At 37.0% G+C, this 20750-nt stretch overlaps 1 protein-coding gene across 4 annotated transcripts in view; it reads right to left on the reverse strand.

Moving 5' to 3' along the window:
- The window catches only part of PLAGL1 (PLAG1 like zinc finger 1), a 58359-nt gene extending 38238 nt beyond the window's left edge, over window positions 1-20121 (reverse strand). For 3 of the 4 annotated variants that reach the window (XM_054570065.1, XM_054570063.1, XM_054570064.1), the window contains exons 1-3: window positions 19955-20121; window positions 15516-15584; window positions 2516-2556 (exon numbers count right to left, since the gene is read on the reverse strand). The gene's annotated coding sequence lies outside the window, so the exon portion shown is untranslated. The remainder of the gene's footprint in view (window positions 1-2515; window positions 2557-15515; window positions 15585-19954) is intronic. The other variant, XM_054570066.1, reaches the window with a different exon arrangement.
- Between the last annotated feature and the right edge of the window lie 629 nt (window positions 20122-20750).

Raw genomic sequence — 20750 nt, forward strand, 5'->3', positions numbered from 1 at the left:
TCATTTCTGAGGCGAAACTGTTCTGAGGACTCCATCTAATACCACTTGTATTACAAAGTTTATCTATTCTCAATGGTGGAAGGACTGGGAAGGACATAGGACTGGGAGGTATGTGTCCTTTTCCTTTTCCTTTCCAGTGGTCCTTTTTTTCAGCCTTGAAAAAAGGTACTTTCTTACATGCATGCACCAATCAGCACGCAGCTAAAGACCTCCAAGTGTTTCTTTGTGCATCCCTCTCTTTGGTACTCAGTGCTACAAATTCTAGCTGCCTCAACCTCCCTGAGTCCCAACTGCATCATCTCAATTCAGGGTCACCACTGGGATCTGTTTGGTTCCCCTTCCTGCACTGTGGCCTTGTGCTCATCATTTGTTTCCCTTCTCTCAGGATTCACTTCTTATGTTGCTTGTTGTCCAATATCTGAAAACTTTTGTGTCATATGTTTTAAGGGGTTCTTTTTTCTTCGCTGCTCAGCAGGAGAATAAATACAGTTCCTGTTACTACATAATGGATGGAAGTCATGGTGGAAGTCCCCTTATTATGAGGTTCCACTTTCCTACATTTGCATTCATGCTTTATATTTACAAGCACTGACAAATCTGTATCATTTCTTTTCATCCTGTACACTTTGCTTAGATGTAGAGATTACCTAAAAGCTCAAATAATGCAAAAAAGTGACTTGTTGGGTCCATTACAGATCAGCCCATGTCTGTTAGTCATTTTTTCTTCTATAAGAATATATAATTTTTCAAAACTTACTATATATAACATATAAATAAAAGACTGTCTTCTTTATAAAGCATATTGTAAAATTATTTATTACTAGTATCTCAAGCTTACAATACTGATAAACATAGAATTAGTTAAAAGATTAATAGTTACTGAATGTTGTTAACAGCCAGGTCTATTGCCTTAATTAATTCTCATAAACCTCATGCTGTTATTATTTCAATTTTATAAATGGCAAACTGTGGCTAAGAAAGGTTCATTAATTTCTTCATAGTCATGTACTTACTGGCATCACAGCCAGAACTCAAGCCAGGCTGTGCTTAGTCTAAAACTGTGCTCTTCACCATGCTGTCTGCTCCCTAATTTATAGCTCTGAAAAAGAGAGCTTCTGGAACTAAATTTTGATAGAACATTCCAAGTTCTCAATAAAAAAAAAAAACAAACAAAACCAGTATTAGGAATCATTTACTAAGAATATCAAGATCTATTCATTTTTTTTTTTTACCAAAGAACTTCTAATCAAACAGCCAATGAAAATGAAGTATATAGAAATATATAGGTGACTGAGATTTCAATTGCTTTTTAATCATATATATTCTAATTAAAGTTCTCAAATCAGGCATTTTAACTTCCATATTGAGTTATCTGGGAAAGCCTACAATTGGTAAAATTCAGCTGAACTTGAGCTCCAACACATTTTTCTTAAATCTAAGCACTGAAAACATATTTTGCTTCTTTCAGATCTTATTGTTTATTTCCTGGTAACAATGCTATATATACTTACTGTAGAAAATTTGAAGTATACATTTCTTCTTTGCACTATTCTTGTATGTTAGTTTCTTTCTAGCCATCAGAAATGAACCTATTATCTTAAGTTTGCAATAACTGGTAACATGATGAAAAACAAAGCCATCTTCAGACAATATTTATAATAGAGGTCTTTAAAATTAGTTAAGCATATTTTAATTCTTCTCTATTAAAATTATGACATATAAATTAAAACTATTGGCTGCATATTGTGGTTCATAACCTTGTTTTTCCTTACTGGCAATGTAGTCTCTATTCTAAGAGATAGCCAAAGAAAACCCACTTACTACCATAAATGTTTTGAGTTATATGTGGAATAATTCATTTTCTTAGGTTGAAAATGTTTATTCAGTCCTATTTCAAACGTTTGGATTTTAAAAAAATTACTAAAACAGGAGGTCCACTTCTTTTCCCTCAATATAATACAAAGAAAAAGTTATGGAATAGAAATATAGCTACTCCAAATGATAAAATAGGAATACAGCTAAGTTTTCCCAGTCTGGAATTCTGCCCCCCGCTCCCCACCACACTTCATCTAATGCCAGATTTTCACAAATAAAACAATTCATTTTACCTTCCCAGTCAAAATGCTCACACTAGTGGCTTTCTCTCAGGGTGTTGTATGCCTATCATCTGTCACAAAGAGGTATGACTAGAGACTATAATGTCCAACACGATGGATATATATACACAATTTCAGCTCCAAAGACAGCTCTTTGCTTCTGCTAATCATAACCCTGAGAGGAAGTCACTCCAAAGAAACAACTGGCCCTAGCCCAAGATGTATAGTTCAAACTTCCTCAAAATAACTATTTTTCACCTAATGGCATCATAAAGAGTAAAACAGGCCTTAAAATATTACAAGAACCACATAATAAATAAGTTTTGCTCCAATTTTTCTCCAGACTCTCTAGAAAAGTATTCTCATATACTTAGAGCAAATGTCAGGGTAAAGGATTAAAAATTAAATTATAAACTTACAAAGCCAATGATGACTATATTATCAATCCAGCAGGAACAATCTAAAAATAAAATACATTTAAAAATAAATATTATTAGTTTTATATAATACTTTCATACTCGTTTTTAAATTGAGATTCATTAAGATAATTGCAGATTCACCTGGTGTTTTAAGAGAGATCTGGAGTACCCTTTGCTCAGTTTCCCCCAATGGTAACATTTCACAAAACTGAAGTACAACATCACAATCAGTACATTTATATTGATACCACCTGGTGATCTTTTGAGATTGTCTTAGTCTCATTATATTTGTATGTGTGTATTTTATAGAATTTTATCAGCTATAGGCTCACATATCTATCACCACAGTCAAGATGTGAACAGAAAGGCAGCTCAGTGTGACCAGAGAATGTCACAGGGGATATTAAAAACACACAGACAAAATTCAGTAGAAATGGGGGGGGGGGGGGCGGTTTCAGAGATGAGGTCTCACAGCCCAGGAGAGTGACTTCACTGTCAACCAGGCTCATTTGGGTTCTAGAACCTGCCTCACAACTCCAGAACATTTCCCCATTCTTACTATTTCCCAATTTTTCTTCTGCCAAATGGCCCACTCATTCCCAACATTTGTACAGACATCTTTCTGATAACATCCCCATTTCATGCTTCTTTGGGGGAAAAAAACTATTGGATATATTGGACAGATCACCTCGGCTTTCCAATGCTAAACCTACTTCCCTTCCTAGAGATCAACCACCCTAGCTCTCCATTCAAAGTTCCCTCTGCATTATCCTCCTCTCCCTTTCTGCTAGAGATACTTCTTCCCAACATACCACCGTGCTCTGGTACCTCCCAACCTTTAATTAACAAAACCTTCACTGACGTCCCAGGGCCCTCAGCTTCTCCCACTACATTCCCAGACTAACTTCTGAAAAGATTTGAAAATGCAGATAACCCCCATTTCCTCACCTACTCACTTTCCATCCCCTTCCCCTGGTTCTTATCTCTACCACTCAATCAAAGGATCCTTATCAAGGTCCTCAAAGCAATTATTATCTTCTTTTAAAAACAGGATACTGAAGCTCAAGCAAGATTACTAGATTGAGATAGTAAAGACATACCTTCTCTTGAAGATAAGCGTGCAAGGCCTGCCCCAAAGTACTCTTTTCAGGATATTGTACTTCAGGGACTTCACCTCCTTCTCCCCGAGATTTGATCCTCCTTGCATCAAATCTCAGATTTCTTGAATATCTCATTGTTTTCCATCATTTTGAACTGAGAAAAAGGACTTTGCTTCACTTATGAATATTTTATTTGTATACAATTTTATTTAGTTGTCACAACCACCTGAGAGTAGGAGGTTTCATCCCCTTTGTACATATATGAAAATTTTGGCAGAAAAAGAACAAAGGCTTTCCTTCCCTACAGCAGACAGCTAAGAAGCGGGAGAGCTGCCGGCATTTGACCTGGTCACTTGGATTCTGTGCCCCAGGCTGGTGACCCATTATCATGGTTAGATCTCATAGTTTCTTAGTTGTTCCTATTACATGGTGACACAGTAAGGGCATCATTCAGAGAGATGTGACATAGTCCCAATACCTCCACAGGGTCAGATAACCTAGTGTTGATACAAATTTGCTATAAGCAAATACATAAGAAACTGATTTGTATATCATAATGGGACTTTAATAAGAATTATAATTGTCAAGACATGACACTCAATTTTGGTTATCAGGACATTTTCCCTCCCTGGCTCTATCTAGGAAATCAGATTAGTAAGCACGAGGTACTGTACAGATTTGTGCGTTCACCCATATCCTATTTTCATTTTGTAGGCACGCAAACATTACATTTGCTTAGCATTGCCATTAAACCTCGGGAAGAGTGAGGTCAGAGCTAATCCTTCCCTCTAGAAGGCAAAGTCCAAGCATTTTAGGCACATAGCCATAGGGGTCCAGACTCCCTTCCTAGACCATCCTCCAGGTTCCAGGAACCATGGAATTCCTTGTTCAAATAGCTTTGAGCCTGCTACCAGGAAACCGCACAGCCCTCTTTCCCAGTCCTGTGTGTTTGAGGACAGATCATGCCACTGTGTATGCCACCCTGGGCCCAAGAGGTGGCTGAGGGTGGCTGGTTGCACAGGTATGGACATCGCTCAAATATGTGCCCTTTGTGGTACAGAACTGGGCTCAGAACATAAAGAGAAGGGAGCACAGGCCAGCTCTCCCTACTCTGCCATGTCCTAAAGGTACAGAAATCTTGAGTCCAAGAATCCCACCATCAAACCTGACTTTCCAGGTCACGTGGGATAAACTTGTCAAGGAATGACAGAGTATGTTATATTTCTAGTTTATTAGCTTAATTTACAACTTTTAATTATTTAGATGTATGGTAGAAGTCCTTCTGTTTATATTCCTGCTTGAATTTCTCTACCCCCTTGTAGTTAGGCAAGGCCACGTAACTAGTTTTACGCTGCTAATAAAGTTACCTACTGGTACAAGACCATTTAATACTCTCTTTCCTCAATGAGGCAATCAAGAAGGCTGAGTGTCTTAGAGAGTGTACAAGATGGTGGTGCCTTCAAAGGCTGGAGTCTGACTGTGGAGCAGAGGCTCCCCAAAATCCACAATAGATGTTTAGTGTGAGCAAAAAAAATAAACCGTTCTTCAGTGAAGCCACTGAGGTTTGGGGATGGCTTGTTAGCACAGCATAACTTTAGCCCATAATGACTACATAGAATTGGTACCAGAAGTAGGATACTTCTCTAGCAAAAACCTAAAATACATGACCTTGGTTTAGTGGTCAGGAAACAGTGAGGAAGCTGATCCTAAGCCCAGAAAGAACTTTTTTTTTTTTTTTCAAAAAAGTAAATTTCCTCAGGGCAAGGATATATAATGTATCCATTAAATTATTTTATTTGGATAAAATGACTGGGGAAAAAAGATAAGATTAAGTATAAGCTTCCAACAGAGGACAGAGAGTCTCAAAATAACTTTCTTTAGGTCCAGAAAGAGTTATAGGAGTTAGAGAGCAAATCATTGCAGCAGATCTGAGAACCAGGTTTCAAAACAAAAGAAAAACCAGGGGTGTGTTTACTAGTGCACAGCACTGAATGGAAACAAATAGATAAGAAACCTTCTAGATTTTGAACAGAATTGTGCTGCCAAAGAGAACCAGCTTATCAGCTGGAGTCTTAAAATGACCCTTTGGCTCCTAACCTTGTAGATGGAGGAAGTGGGCAGAAAGACTTGCCCTGTTCCCAAGTAGAGCAAATTTTCTACCCTTCACTCCTTTTTGGCTAAGGAAGGTAAAACACCCCCTTACAAATGGGGACCAGTAAGGGACAGTTCAGGAGGAACTGTCTGTTATACATATATCAGTCTGTGCACTAAATAGGGAGGTCAGATGCTGCCATCTTTGCTGCAATTAGCTCTGCATTAGCTGTTCCTAACTCTATTGCAAAAATTTTTTTGTAGTCTTGGATCCTACTGGGCCAGTGAAGTTTGATATTTCTTATTTTTAAAACAACATATTTAGGTAATTCTGGACAAAAGAGTCTGGCAAGAGATGGAAAAGACTACACCACTACCTCCACCCATTAAAACAATTACAGAAATAGGGATGTTAACCTCTAAATAGCTAAAAGCTTCTAAGAGAAGATGCATGAAATAAACAGGTGTTTAATATATACAACCTCTGATCAATCCTCTTCCAAATATCCCAAGCTCATGGACCAATCAAGCCTCTTCCTTCTCTTTCTTCCTATTTTAATCTAAGCCAGCATAAAAGGGGACAGGGAAATTCAGTAACGTTAGTTAATTACAAAATATTTTGAGTTGTCAGCCTAATAGAAAAAAAATTAAATGTTCTTTCTTATTTTAGACACACATAGAGATACCAGATACTCTAATTTTTAGAAATGTGGGTAATATGTTTGTGCTTTAAAATTAGAGTATTTTCCATCATCTCTTCCTCCAACATTGTGAGGAAAAACTAAAATTAACACGAACAGATAAATCACATACACACACACAAAACCAAAACCCTAAAGTGTACTGGAAAAATTTATAATTTACAATTTCCAAAGACTGCCTGGATCTGTATTATATTAATATTCCCAGAAAGGTGTGAGAGAAATCAACAATTTTTGTATAATGTAGATTCTAAAACCTCACAGGGAATAATTTCTTAAATCATGTCCTCTGAGAATATGAACATCTCTCCCCAACTGTTTAAAAGCAATTTTCTAGATTGCAGTTTTAAGCATCTCTTGAAAGCGACAAGGTTTTACCCTTAAAGCATATGACACTGACTTCATGCTTCACAGAAGTACAGACAGAATTAACATAATAGCTCTACTTCACACAAGCTCTCAAAATCTCCAGCGGGAGCTAAAGTAAATGAGTTGCATTATAAATGCTATTATTCTTTAAAAAAATATGGCAGACAATGAGAGTAGCACGAACGCAAAAGTAGCTTATATTCAGTCCCAATACTTTACTGCTCCATGTATTTCCCATAGATTGAACTGGGCCTCTCCAAATGTGTATGTTGAAGCCCTAACCCCCAACGTGACTATTTGAAGATAGGTCCTTTAGGGTGGTAACTGAGGCTAAATGAGGTTCAGGGTGGAGCTGTAATCCAATAGGACTGATATCCTTATAAGAAGATGAAGGGATAGCAGAGGCCAGTCTCTCTGGGCATGCACAAAGGAAAAGGCCACGTGAAAACATAACAAAAAAACAGACATCTGCAAGCCCGGAAGAGAGGTCTCATCAGAAACTGAATTTGCTGGCACCTTGATCTTGGACTTCTAGCCTCCAGAATTGTGAGAAAATAAACTGTTATTTAAGCCACCCAATCTGTGGTGTTCTGTTAATGACAGCCTAGCACACTAATTCAGATTTGGTACCGTGAAGTGGAGTGTTTCGTTAACAAATGCCTGCGAATGCGGAAGTGGCTTTGGAACTGGGTAATTAATGGGTTTTCTAAATAGCTGAAAGCTTCTAAGAGAGGATTCATGAAATAAACATGTGTTTAATATATACAACCTCTGATCAATCCTCTTCCAAATATCCCAAACTCATGGACCAACGAAGTCTCTTCCTTCTCTTTCTTCCTATTTTAATCCAAGCCAATATAAGAGGGGACAAGGAAATTCAGTGACTTTAGGTAATTACAAAATATTGTGAGTTGTCAGCCTACAGAAAAATTCTTTCAGGAGAGGCTGAAAGAGTTCTGAGGTGCTTGCTAGAAAAATTCTAAAATGCCTTGAAGAGACTCTTGGTAGAAATACAAATGTTAAAGGTGATTCTGGTGAGAACTCAGGTGGAAATGAAGAACATGTTATTATTAGAAACTGGAGGAAAGGTAATCCTTGTTATAAACTGGCAAAGAATTTGGATCAATTGTGTTCTAGTGGTTAGTGGAAGGAAGAACTTGCAAGTGATCAAATTAAACATTTAGTTGAAGAGATTTCTAATCAAAGTGTTGAAGGTATGGCCTGGCTTCCCCTACTTACAATAAAATGTGAAAGGAGAGAGATAAATTTAAGAAATCCTTAAGCAAAAAGGAATGAAAACTTGATGATTTGGAAAAATTCTCACTCTACCCATACTGCAAAAAGTGAGAAAGCATGTCTAGGAGAGAACACCAGGGGTGTGGCTGGATAATCACTCCACAATGAGATTACCCTGGGAATTAATCAGCCAAATCAGCAAAAGCCAGGAATAGAGTTGGGATTATACCAACAGGAACACTGCCAATTTGGACCAAAGGGAACCTAGATGGAATAAAATAAAGAAAGGCTTTTGCACTTCTGAGATTGAATAGGACTAGACTAGAAGATAAGCTATTTGGCTGCAAACATGTTTTATTCTTTAAGAAAAGGAAAGGCCAGCCCCCAAGGCAATTCAGAGATCATGGGTATTCCACTCCCACTATAAACCCAAGGGTTAAGGCTATTTCCCCCTTAATTTCAGAGGGTGGGGCCCCCATACTTCATTTCAGTGGGCCAAAAAAGATTATTCTTGACTCTTACAATTTAGTGAGATTGCCTTGCTAGATTTTGGACATTGAGACCCATCAATCCCTTTTTCTTCTTTTCCACCTTCTCCCTTTTGTAATGGAAATGTATAGCCTACCTCTGTCCCTCTATTGTATTTTGAAACCACCCAACTTGTTTGGCTTCAGAGGTTCACCACTGGAGAGGAATTCTGCCTCAAGATAAATCATCCTTCAAGTCTCATCCATACGTGATCTAGATGATATTTAGTTGAGATTTTGGATTCGAGCCTTCAGAATTGATGCTGGAATGGGTTAAGACTCGTAGGACTGTTGGGATGGAATGAATGTATTTTGCATGCAAGAAGAACATGAAACTGGGCGGGGACGGCAGAGGGCAGAATGTTATAGGGAATGTTATTCCCTGCAAAATTTGTATGTTGAAGCCTTAACCTCCAATATGATTGTATTTGGTGAAAGGGACTTTAAAGAGGTAACTAAGTTTAAACGAGATCATAAGGGTGGGGGCTTGTGGCCTTTTAAGAAGAGAAAGAAACATCAGAGACCACTCTCTCCACACATACACAGAGAGGCCATGTGATGATGTAGCAAAAAACCAGCCATTTACAAGCCAGAGAAGGCTCACCAGAAAACTGCTGGCCCTTTGATCTTAGACTTCTAGATTCCTGAACTGTGAGTAAATAAATATCTGCTCTTGAAGCCTCCCATTCTGTGGATCTTTTTATGGCAGTGCAAGCAGACTAATTTATCTACCCTTCGTGGATATTTCAGAGTATCTTTCCCAGGGATGAAAGAGGCAAGGACATTTAATACTGGGTGGGCCGAAGCCTTAACTATCATACAGAGACTTTTTGTTTCAAGTTCTATTAGTACTAAGTATTTCCTCTGAAAAAATTTCCCACAAATCAACAAGATGACAAACAACCTGATAAAAATGTGCAAAAAATTTGAACAAGCATTGCAAAAAAAAAAAAAAAATTCAAATTAAGCTACATATGAAAAGGTGCTCAACATTATAAATAACAAAGAAGATGCAAATGAAAACCATGAGATATCACCACATCCACCAGAGGGCTTAAAATGAAAAAGAATAACAACATCAAGTGCTGATGAAAATGTGGAACTGCAACTATTACTCTCCCTGCTAATAGGAGAATATATTCATTCACTGCTGGTAAACCTTTCGGCAGAATTTATTAAAACTAAACATAAGGCCCAAGCAAAATACTGTAAATGTCCACCAAAAGACCTGAATATTACTACTAATAGTAGCTTTATTTGTAATAGCCAAAATTAGAACACAACCCACATATCAACAATGGATAAACAAAAATTGAGGTATATTGAAACAATGCAATGCTATTCAGAAAAAAAAATATATGAAAAACAGTGAAGTATTTAAACATGCATCAACATGGGTCAATTTTAAAAAGTATGCTGAATGAAAAAAGACACAAAGGTATACATACTATTTAGTTACCCTTAAAGTTCAAGAACAGACAAAATAAATATGCAGTGATGGAAACCAGAAGAGTGTTATCTCTAGGAGAGGTACTGTCTGGGAGGTGCCTGAGAGAATGTTCTCTTTCTGGATGGATGTAATATTGTCTATCTTGATCTAGTGGTTACACAGGTCTACATATATATAAAAATTAATCAAGCTGTATATTTAGGATTGGCCCACTCTATATGCTTTCCCCCTCATGTACTCAATAGAAGGAGAAAAAGTACCGCAGAAAAGATAAACTATTTTTATCTTATCAGTTGCCTAAATTAAACATTATTATACAAATGCAAATTTTTCAACTTAAAAATTGAGAGACCAAATTGTACCTAAGTTTCTAACCATTTTACTACCCTAAAATAAGCCAAAATTAGACTATTCAATCCTTACCCATTGGTATCAATAAAAATTCAGACGGGATATCCAAAGAAAATAGGAGTACATCAGTTAGTCCATAGCAAGTGGCTTGGTCCCTGAAACAAAGACTCTGAGTAGCATAATGACAATGTAAAAAAAGAAATTTCAGTAGTGTGCTTTACCATAAATATATCTATTAAATAATTTTATTTAACTATTTATTTTTAGTACCAACAGAGTATGGCATAGAAGAAATAGCAAGAGCTTTTGAATCAGACGAACCAGTTTTGCCACTTGTTGGGCAAGTTTCTTAATCTCTTTGATACTGAATTTCTTCACAATTTAAGAGAGACAATAATACTTACTTTGCAAAATTGTAGTACAATTATGGTAGGTACTTAAGAATGGTAGCTATTTAGCAAGAGCTTTTTGTATACAAAGAATCATGGTAGGTACTGGAGCCCTATCTCTAAGAACCTGACCAACTAGAAATGACATTTAGATATAAAGATTGGTAATGAAAGGTAAGAATTTAATGAGGGCTACAGATTACAAAGTATAGGGTTCCTGGCTAGTGGGACTGCAGAGTGAGTATTCTCTGAACAGGGCCTGGAAAATTTTTGGAAAATCCACTTAAGGCATAGGAAATGGCATGAATAAAAGCAGACCTTCAAACACAGTAGAGGGACTTCAGATTCTGACGAGCAGTTAACACCAACTGTGTCAATGGACTAATTCTGAGGAGTAAGACTATGAGGCTAGTAAAGTTAGTTGGCACTAGACAGAAAAAGACCATTGTCAGGCTAAAAAGTCAAGGACCTGTTTTCTCAAGTCCTAAAATGTCACTGAAGGATTTTTTTTTTCCAAGAAACTGACCCCAGTGGTCCTTACCCATGCAGGAAAGGAAAGGAAAATCTCAATACAGGGAGAAATAACATAGGATGATAAGGGTCTAATCTAAGATGCTCAGTGGAGTGAAAGAAACAAGCAGGAATGATATTAGAATTCGATTTTACCCACTTTTAAAAAATGATCAGGCGTTGCATTTCCTTGAAGGATTCAAGTAGGCCTGCCATCAACCTTTGAAATGATCCTGACAAGGCCCATATGCTCAAAAGTAAAGAAGAATCCCAAACCAGCAAAACATACGGCCTGGCACTTCAAAAGTGTTCAATACATATTGCTGGCAAATGAATCTTTTAGACTGCAAATATTGAAACCTCTTCAATAATACACTGTTCAAAGTGAAACATGTAGAAAAGCTAAGATCATTCTTCCTTCCTGCTGAGGGGCCATTTTTCACAATATATGCCAAGTTTTGATTTTGCTCAATTCAATATTGAAAAAGACTCATTTGCAAGAACTATCTTGATCTCTATCTCTACCCAAAGACTCAGATATAAATCGTTCTAGAAAGTTGGGAATGTTGCCACCTCAGTTACTAAACTCTTGTGTAATCACTTTTTTTTTTTTTTAGGAATCTATCATTCATTACATCATTTGCTATGGCAAAATAAGAGCCACTGTATGACTCATGAATATTACATGAAAAAGATTAAATAGTAAGTTAAATCCAGATCATATAAATATATGTAAGGTTTACCCAGGAGTGCAAGATAATTTAGTAATTAATTTATATATTTAAATAATTAATTTTAAAATAACCTATCACATTAAGAAATACAAAGAGAAAAGAAAATAAGTACATCCCTAGTGACTTAAGCATAACTCTTAGCCCTTTCTAAGTATAAGCTCATTTAATCATCTCAACAACCTTCTTGGTAGACACCTTTATCTACATTTTATAGATGAGAAAATTGAAATACAGAGAAGTAGTTGTCCAAGATTACACTGTAGATTAGGAAGAGGCAGAACTAGGAAATGAACCCAAGCAATCTGGCTCCAGAGTCAGAATTCCAATTAACAAATGCAGAAAGAATGAAGGAAATGGAAAATCACTATTAGAATACTACAATAATAATTGCTGCAGGCAAGATCAGCTGAATGCTAACATTAGTGGCGAACTTAAAGGAGAAACAAGACATTTGCAAACCCTCAAAATATCGTCCTCAAAATATTTATTAATTACCATGGTAGTTTTAACATATATCCACAAACTATTTGATACTTTTCCCTCTCCTCCCCATGAGTGTGGACTTCGTTCTAACAAAACAGATAGAAAGTGAAAAGTAGTAACATTACAATGGAGAAATCTGGAGACACCATGTAAGCTATGATCATTAACATGTTGATGTGGATAGCACGTTCCCCCAGACAGAATACAATAGAAGGGCACAACATCTCTGTGTTATTCTTCCCTCAAAGTCCATAATCTCAATCTAATAGTAAGAAAACATCAGACAAACCCAGTTGAAGGACACTGTACAAAATACATGACCAGTGCTCTTCAAAAGAGGCAAGTCGTGAAAAACAAGGAAAAACTAAAAAACCAACAAAGGTTGGAGTAGACTAGGTAGACATGACAACTAAATGCAAGGTGGTGTATGGATTAAATACTGGAACAGAAAAAGAACATTGATGGGAAAAGTGGGGAAACCTGAATAAAGTCTGTCATTTAGTTAGTAGTACTTATTGTGCCAATGTTAATTTGTTAGTTTTGGTAAATGTACCATGTTATGTTAAGATGTTAACATTAGATAAAACTGGGTGAAAGATATATAGGAATACTACTATCTTTGCAACTCTTTCATAAAGCTAAAATTATTTAATAATAAAAAGGTTGTTTTAAAATTACTACCCATTAGTGAAAACAAATCTCCATTAAACCAGGAATAAAAGAAAATTCCTCAATCTGGTAAAAGGAATATACAAAAAAAAAAATTACAGTGAACATTATCCTTAATTGTGAAATATTGAATTATCTTCCCTGAAGTTTAGAAAAAAGAAGAATGTCTATTTTAGCAACTTCTGTTAAATATTCTTCTAGTGTTACCAGCCAGTGCAATAAGGCAGGAAAAAGGAAAAAAGAAATTAAAAAAGTCAAATTTTATTTTTTGCACATTATGTCATTGTACATTTAAAAATCCCCAACAACCTACAAGCTACCAGAATTGAAAAGTAAACTTAGCAAGGTCACAATATACAAGCTCATTATACAAAAATCAATTGTATTTCTATATACAAGCAAAATGGTTAGAAAATAAAATTAAGAAAAAGATATTATTTATGATAGCATCAAAAATCAAATGCCTGGAAATAAATTTAATAATGTGTGAGTTATCTACACTAAAAAACACAAAAACACAATGCTAAAAATAACTGAAAACCTGATTCAGTGGAGAGATATACCATGTTCATAAACTGGAAGTTTGTATTAAGACGTTCATTCTCCAAAATTCATTCTATAGAGTCTGTGCAACTGCAATCAAAAGTCCAGTAGACATTTTTTTAATAGATTTTAATGAGCTCATTCTAAAATTTATATAGAAATGTGAAACATTTAAATATGTAAAGAACAACAAAATTGGAAGGTTTACACTACTTTTTGCCACAACTTACTATAAGTGGTACTGGTGGAAGAACTGATCAATACTTCAAGTGGAACAGAACAGAGTCCAGAAGAGGATCCAAAATATAATCATTCATTTTTAACAAAGACCCTATTGAAACTTGATGGAAAAGAAAGGTCTTTTCAATAGATGTGTAGAGCAGCTGGATGTCCATATGGAAAATAAATCTTGATCCCCACCTCATTCCATACACAAAAGTGGAGATAAATTCCATACACAAGTGGAGATAAATTAAAGACCCAACTGTGAAACCTAAAACAATAAAGGTCCTAGAGTAAACTACAGGCAAAATCTTCAGGACCATGAGGGAGGGCAAATATGAGGGAGAAAGAAAATATTGCGGGTAGGGTAGAAAACAGTCCTAACACCGTACCCCACCAATACTGATAAATTGGGCTTACTTATTCATAAAAATAAATCTGCTCACCCAAAGGCACCATTAATAAGCAAATTTCACACAGGTAGGAATTATTTACAAACATGTAAATGTTTCATATCCAAGAATATATATAAGAAACTAAAAATTACTAACAAAAAGATAATCTAGTAAAAAAAAGTATACAAAAACTTTAAACCAGCACTTCATAAAAGAAATCTAAATGGCTAAATAAAAATATAAAAATATGTTTAACATTATAAATAATTCATGGAAATGTGACCAACTTACCCAAAGACCACCAGTTCAGCTCCTTGGTATATATTCAAGAAATATGAGCATATACCCACCAATGGCAGTGTCGTGAACATCTGTAGTAATTTTATTTATAGTGGCCAAAAAGCAAAATCAACTTACATGTTCATCAACAAGAGAAAGGATAAATAAACTGTGGTATATCCATATAAACCAAACTTTTTCTGTAAAGGATCCAATAAAAAATAGTTTATGCTTCACAGGTCATATGGTCTCTGTCATACCTACTCAACTCTAATGAATGGACATGGCTATGTCCAAAAATATTTTAATAAAATATGTTCTGGGCTGGACTTGGCCCACAGGCCATAGTTTTCCACTTGTTATAAAGCAAAAACAAAACCCCCCCACAAAACCCACTTATACATGTAACACGGATGAATCTCATAATTATCCTATGAACAAAAGAAAACAACACAAAAAGAATAAACTATATGATTTCATTTATAGGAAGAAGTTCAAGAACACCTGAAAACAATCTATGGTGGTAGAAGTCAAGAGAATCCTTGACTGGGAGAGAGGAGTGGCTCTACTGGTTGGAAGGAACAAGAGGGAACTTTTGCAGGATGAAAATGTTTTACATCTTTATCTGAGTGGTGATCACACAGGCACACACACACATAAATTTCATTAAGTTATACACTTTATTTTTGTTTTTATTGTACGTAGATTATGGCTCAATTTGGAGAAGAAGACAAAAATTAGACAAAGATCAGAACACAGATCAAAAATGATTGAGGTTCAACATGGACAAAATTATATAAAAGCTATATTAAAATTAAGAGACATGGATGACAGAATGAGAAAGCCTAATAGAAGTCAAACAAGAGTTGTTGAAGGAATGAAAAGAATAGAGGAAAAACAACACTGAAAGAGATAAAGGAAAAAACTTTTGAGAATTGATGAAAGACTAACCTTAGATACGGGAAACAATCAATCCAGGATGAATGAAATGTCCACACCTAGACACACTCTGTCGTAAAGCTGTAGAACACAAGCATAAAGAGATCTTAAAATCAGGCAAAGAAAAAAAACACACAAAAATAAACCCAAAACAGATTACCAAAAATAGCAGTTATTTGAACTGTAACATTGAAGTCGAAGTCATTGAAATGGTACTTCCAAAGAGCTGAGAAAGAAACTGTTAACCTGGAATTATACACCAAACAAAACCATTATTCAAGAATGAAAGCAAAATACAGACAGTTTCATATAAAGTTTACCATCAACAGCCTTTTAATAAACAAGCTTCTAAAATACATACCTGAGGAGGAAAAAAATATCTGAGATGCAAGAAGAAATGACAAGCAAAGGAGCGACTAAAAAGAAAAAGTGTTAAATTTATAGGAGAAAAAAATTAAGACAGAGCTGAAACTCTGGGTGACGATAACATGTGAGCCAGGAAATCAACTGGAGTAAGGCACACTTGTTTTTTTTTAATTATTTGGAAGATTAGAATTAATAAACTTTACAGTAAGTTGTTTATTTGTTAAAATTTTATAGGAAACTACTAAAAGAACGAAATCAAACATATAATTTTCATACTAGCTAAGAGGGAGGAAAGTGGAATAAGAAAAAAATCCAAAAGGTGGCAAAGGAAGGAAAAAACAGAGGATAAAAACCACCATAAAATAGAACGCTAACTTTAATCCTATATATCTCAGTAATTAATTAAACTTAATTGGGTTGAGAGCTCCAGTTAAAAGAAAAAGATTGCCAGTGTGCATTAGAAAAACAATCAGGTTTTACCTATTCGAAAGAGATACTCTAAGCCAATGCTAACTAAGAGAAAGGTGTGACTATAGTATTTTAAAACAAAGATTGTAAATTAAAAAGACATTTGGGAGAGGTGGCATAGTCACTATAGAATAACAAAAGGTCCAATTCACAGATAAAATAGAGCAATTCCAAACTTGCATATACTGTCAACATTTATAAAGCAAAGTTGACAAAACTACAAGAAGAAATTGAGAAAATGCATTATTGCATTGTGATGTTTTTATTACACTTATCTCGGTAATTGATAGGTCAAACAAACCAAAATTCTAGTAAGGTTAAAAAGACTTGAGCACCACGATTCTTATGCTTGGTATAAGACACAGACACGGGGAGGGGGGGGTGTGTGTGTATGTTTACAGGTATATGTATATATACGTGTGTGTGCATACACACACCTACTTTGCCCCAAAAGTCTGTGAGTATGTATTCTTCTCAATCATTCAAGGAGCAGTTGAAAAAATAACCATGAGACAATAAAGCAATTCTCAAATTTCAAAGAATCGGTAGCATAGAGTCCTCAATTGCTGACTACAATGCAAGTTAGAAATCAGTAACAAAAGGATAACTCACAAAACCTTCCGTGTTTGGAAGTAGAAAATACTTCTAAAAATCTCATTAAAAAAAAAAAAAAGGAAAAATATAATGAAAAAGGTTTTAATTCTAGAACTGAAAAATATACTAAATATAGAACAACAGTAAATAAAAATCTGTAGAATTTGCAGAGACAAATCAATGACCAGTGTAAAGAGCAGAAATGAGACCAAGCATATCCAGTAATAGGTTTGTGACAGAGGTGGCACTGCTGACCACTGGGACTGGGGCTGCTCCACAGGGGAAAAAGAAAACAGATTAATCTAATCTCACAATGTTAATAAAAACTATACATTGATATATACATATGAATACATAAATGTGTCAGGTAAATTAAAGATTTAAATATGTAGAAAATGCAAACTTCAAAACTTTTAGAAAAAATTTCCACAGTATAGTATCTTAATAGTAGAGAAGAATATCTTAAGACACAAAAGCACAAAGACAAGACTGTGTGTAGTTTATATAACCAACAAAGGGTTTGTATCTTGAACAATGTTTTCCAACAGAAATTTCTGCAATGATGGAAATGTTCTGTTAAACAGTACAGTATAATATAAAGTAATAAAATAAAATATAATAGCTACTAGTCACATTTGGCTATTGAAACGTGGCCCAGAACGACCAAAGAACTAAAATTTTTGAAGTAAATATGACAGCATGTTAACATTTTAAAATCCTTGAAGGTCTGTTATGTTTTTGTAGGCTTTTCAGTATTTAATTTTTCATAAAATGAGTGTATTTTAAATTACTGTATGAAATATTTCAGTTTTATAAAAAATGCACAAAAATTGCATTTTAGAAAACATACACACAAAATATTCACACAATTTTCTGTGAATGATTTTAATTTTATTCTAAATATTTTTAAAAATATTATAACATTTAGGATATAAAAACATTTAAAAATTTAACACTGATGCACCTACCATAAAATTTGTGAGATAAAATTTATTAATATTATTTAAATTCCCCAGGTACCACTCCCTGATCACAACTTATTTTCTTTTCTCTCTTTTTTTTTTTTAAGAGCAGCTGGAAAATATGAATAATAAACTAGAGTCCTGGCTTCAGGTTTCTTCATTTTGAGATGGCCATATTTTAATATATTTTGGGGGAAATTTAATATACAGACATACGCATCATTTAACAAAGAGTTATAAAGCAAAAACACCCACGTAACCGTTGCCCAGGTCCGGGGATAAAGCATTTCCAGCATCCTAAAAGCCCTCTGTGCACCCCTTCACATTCGCAGCCTCCCTCAGTCCCCCAGGAAATGACCACTAACTTGACTTTTATGGTATTAATTTCTTTACTACTTTTAATGCCTATGCATGCATCCTTAACAACAGCTTTATTTCACCAGGTTCTGAATTTCACATAGATGATATACAGTACTCTTCAGCAACTTTTTTTTGGGGGGGGGGGCTCCACGTTGAGTCGCATTTGTGTTAAAACACAAAACTACTTCATTCGCCACTGTACTGGGTGGGTTTCATTTTATGACCAGAGTATAATTTACCTTTCTCCTATCAGATGGACATGAGGGTGGCTTCCAGCTTTGGGGGTATTACAAATAACACTGCAGTAAACCTTGTACACGTCTACTTGTGTATATGTATGAAAATGTATCTAGGGCAGTGGCTTTCGAACTTTTTTGACCATGACTCATACTAAGGAATGACGTTTTACATCATGACACACATCTCTGTTGTGTATAAAACTGAGAGGAAAAAAAGTTTCATGAACCAAATACCCTATAACGTCAGATATATCCTCTGATATTTTCTATTCTCTGTTAAATCGTGTTTTACAGATCCTGATCATTATCCACTTTCCTGATTCCACGACCCACTAAAATGGGCTTCAAACTGTGAAAAACATCGCTCTAGAGGATAAATACCTAAAAGTGGGACTGCTAAGACGTGGAACAGGGACATCGGACGTTGTCAACTTTTCTAGATCCTTAACTTTTAAACAACTATTCTTATCTAAGTTTACCACTTGATAATTTTAGAGCTAAAACTGTGAAACATAAGGCCGTTTTATCGTTTCCTTCAGTCGCTAAACAGTATTAATCACTTACCATGTGCTGAGGATCCACTGGGCTCCGAGCGAGACTGATGGGTTAATACAGGGAGGGGGGAGTGGGGGGGGGCGGGGAGGACATTAGGGACCAGGACCTCAGTGAGGCCCCAGAAAGCTCACAGGAGGGGCCGCGGATCCTGCCTGGGGAGGGAGGGGTTAGGGAAGGATTCCTGGAAGAAGGAGGACCTAAGCTGAGCGTTTCTATTTTTAATTTTTATTGGTTTCCTAAAACATAAAAGTAACACATTTGTTGGGCGAAAAAAAGTGAAAATTACAGGAGTGTATTTATTAAGAAGTAAAAATCCTCACCAGCGTCCAAGTCCGATGCTGAGACTAAATAACCAAAGTTGCATTATCAGTTATCCGAATCTAGAAAAATTTTAGGAGCCTACATTTTAAAACAGTTTTAAGAGTCTCTCAGATACGGTCTATACTATTAAAGCATAAAACGAACCATAATTTCCACAATGCATTTACAAACATGCAAACATTTCATGTTTAGTCGCGTTATTACTTTTAACAGACTTTTTTTTTTTTTTTTTTTTTTTTGCCTTTTGGCAAGCTTAGAGTACCAGGTTTCAAAAACTGAGTCTATTTACCGCATTCCCAATATACGCGAATGCTTAGAAAAGTAGCATTAAAAACGACCAGGCAAAAGCATTTTTTTGTTCAAGTCGACTGGGCTTGCCCGGTGACAATTTGTCGGAGTTTCACACTTCGTCCCGAGGAGCCCGGACCCCGTCACGTACGCGGCGCGTCGGGACCGGCACACCCTCCCCAGCGCGGCACGGAGCCGGACGATCCTTGCTCCGCGGCAATGCCGCCACCCTGCCACCCCCAGGCCCGCAGCGGGCCCCACGGCCACGGAGCCTGGCCACAGGCGTCCGACCACCTACCCTTCGGGGTCAAGAGCCCCCCGGAACTCAGGCGAGGCAGCTCGGGCGTGCCGCCTCCGCGGCCATGACGGCGACCCGGGGAAGCGCCCCGCGCGCCAAGGCCCGCGGTCTGCAGGACTAGGAGGAGCGCTGCCCCGTCCGTTCGTCTGTCCGTCCACCAAGAGAGTGAGGCCAGAATACGCCCCAGACGTGTCTAAATCAAGGCTCGGGGCGGTACCAACGGGCTGAATGACAAATGGCAGATGCCGTGGGCTTTACCGCCCTCGGCAGACGCGAGGATGGCTGCGCTGAGGAGGCCGCGCACAGGCGGAGCCCGGGAGCCGGAACGGCGCGTCCGCGAGGAGGGCGCTGGGGCCCCTGGCGGGGGCGTCACGTGGCAGGAGGAGGCCCCGCTGGGGAGCCAGGGGGTCGGCGGCCTGGGCGGAGGAAGAGGACAGGCGCCCAGACGCCTGGTCGATTGAGTCATCCGTGTGGGCAAAGCCAAGGTCGCCCAGGTGCAGGGCTGGCGCAGGTAGACCCGAACCAGCCCGAAGCCCCGTATGGTATCGAAGACTGTTCACTTAAGTCACCACCAGGATGAACCGCCCTGAGCCAAGTCATAAACGAGAAACACGACAGATGTTAGGAGAACACTGCAACAGGCCGAACTTAACTTACCTCCCGTTCGTGCAGTGTTGAAATAATGGCAGCGTGGATGGGGCCACTAATTGTAAGCCGGGCACTGCGCTAAGCACTTCGCAGGTAAAGAAATTATTCCTCACGGCAACTCTGTGAGAAATGCTGTTTTTCCCATCTC

Source organism: Pteronotus mesoamericanus, unplaced genomic scaffold, assembly GCF_021234165.1.
Source record: "Pteronotus mesoamericanus isolate MK-2021 breed Mesoamerican mustached bat unplaced genomic scaffold, CSHL_Meso_final contig_20, whole genome shotgun sequence".
NCBI lineage: Eukaryota > Metazoa > Chordata > Mammalia > Chiroptera > Mormoopidae > Pteronotus > Pteronotus mesoamericanus.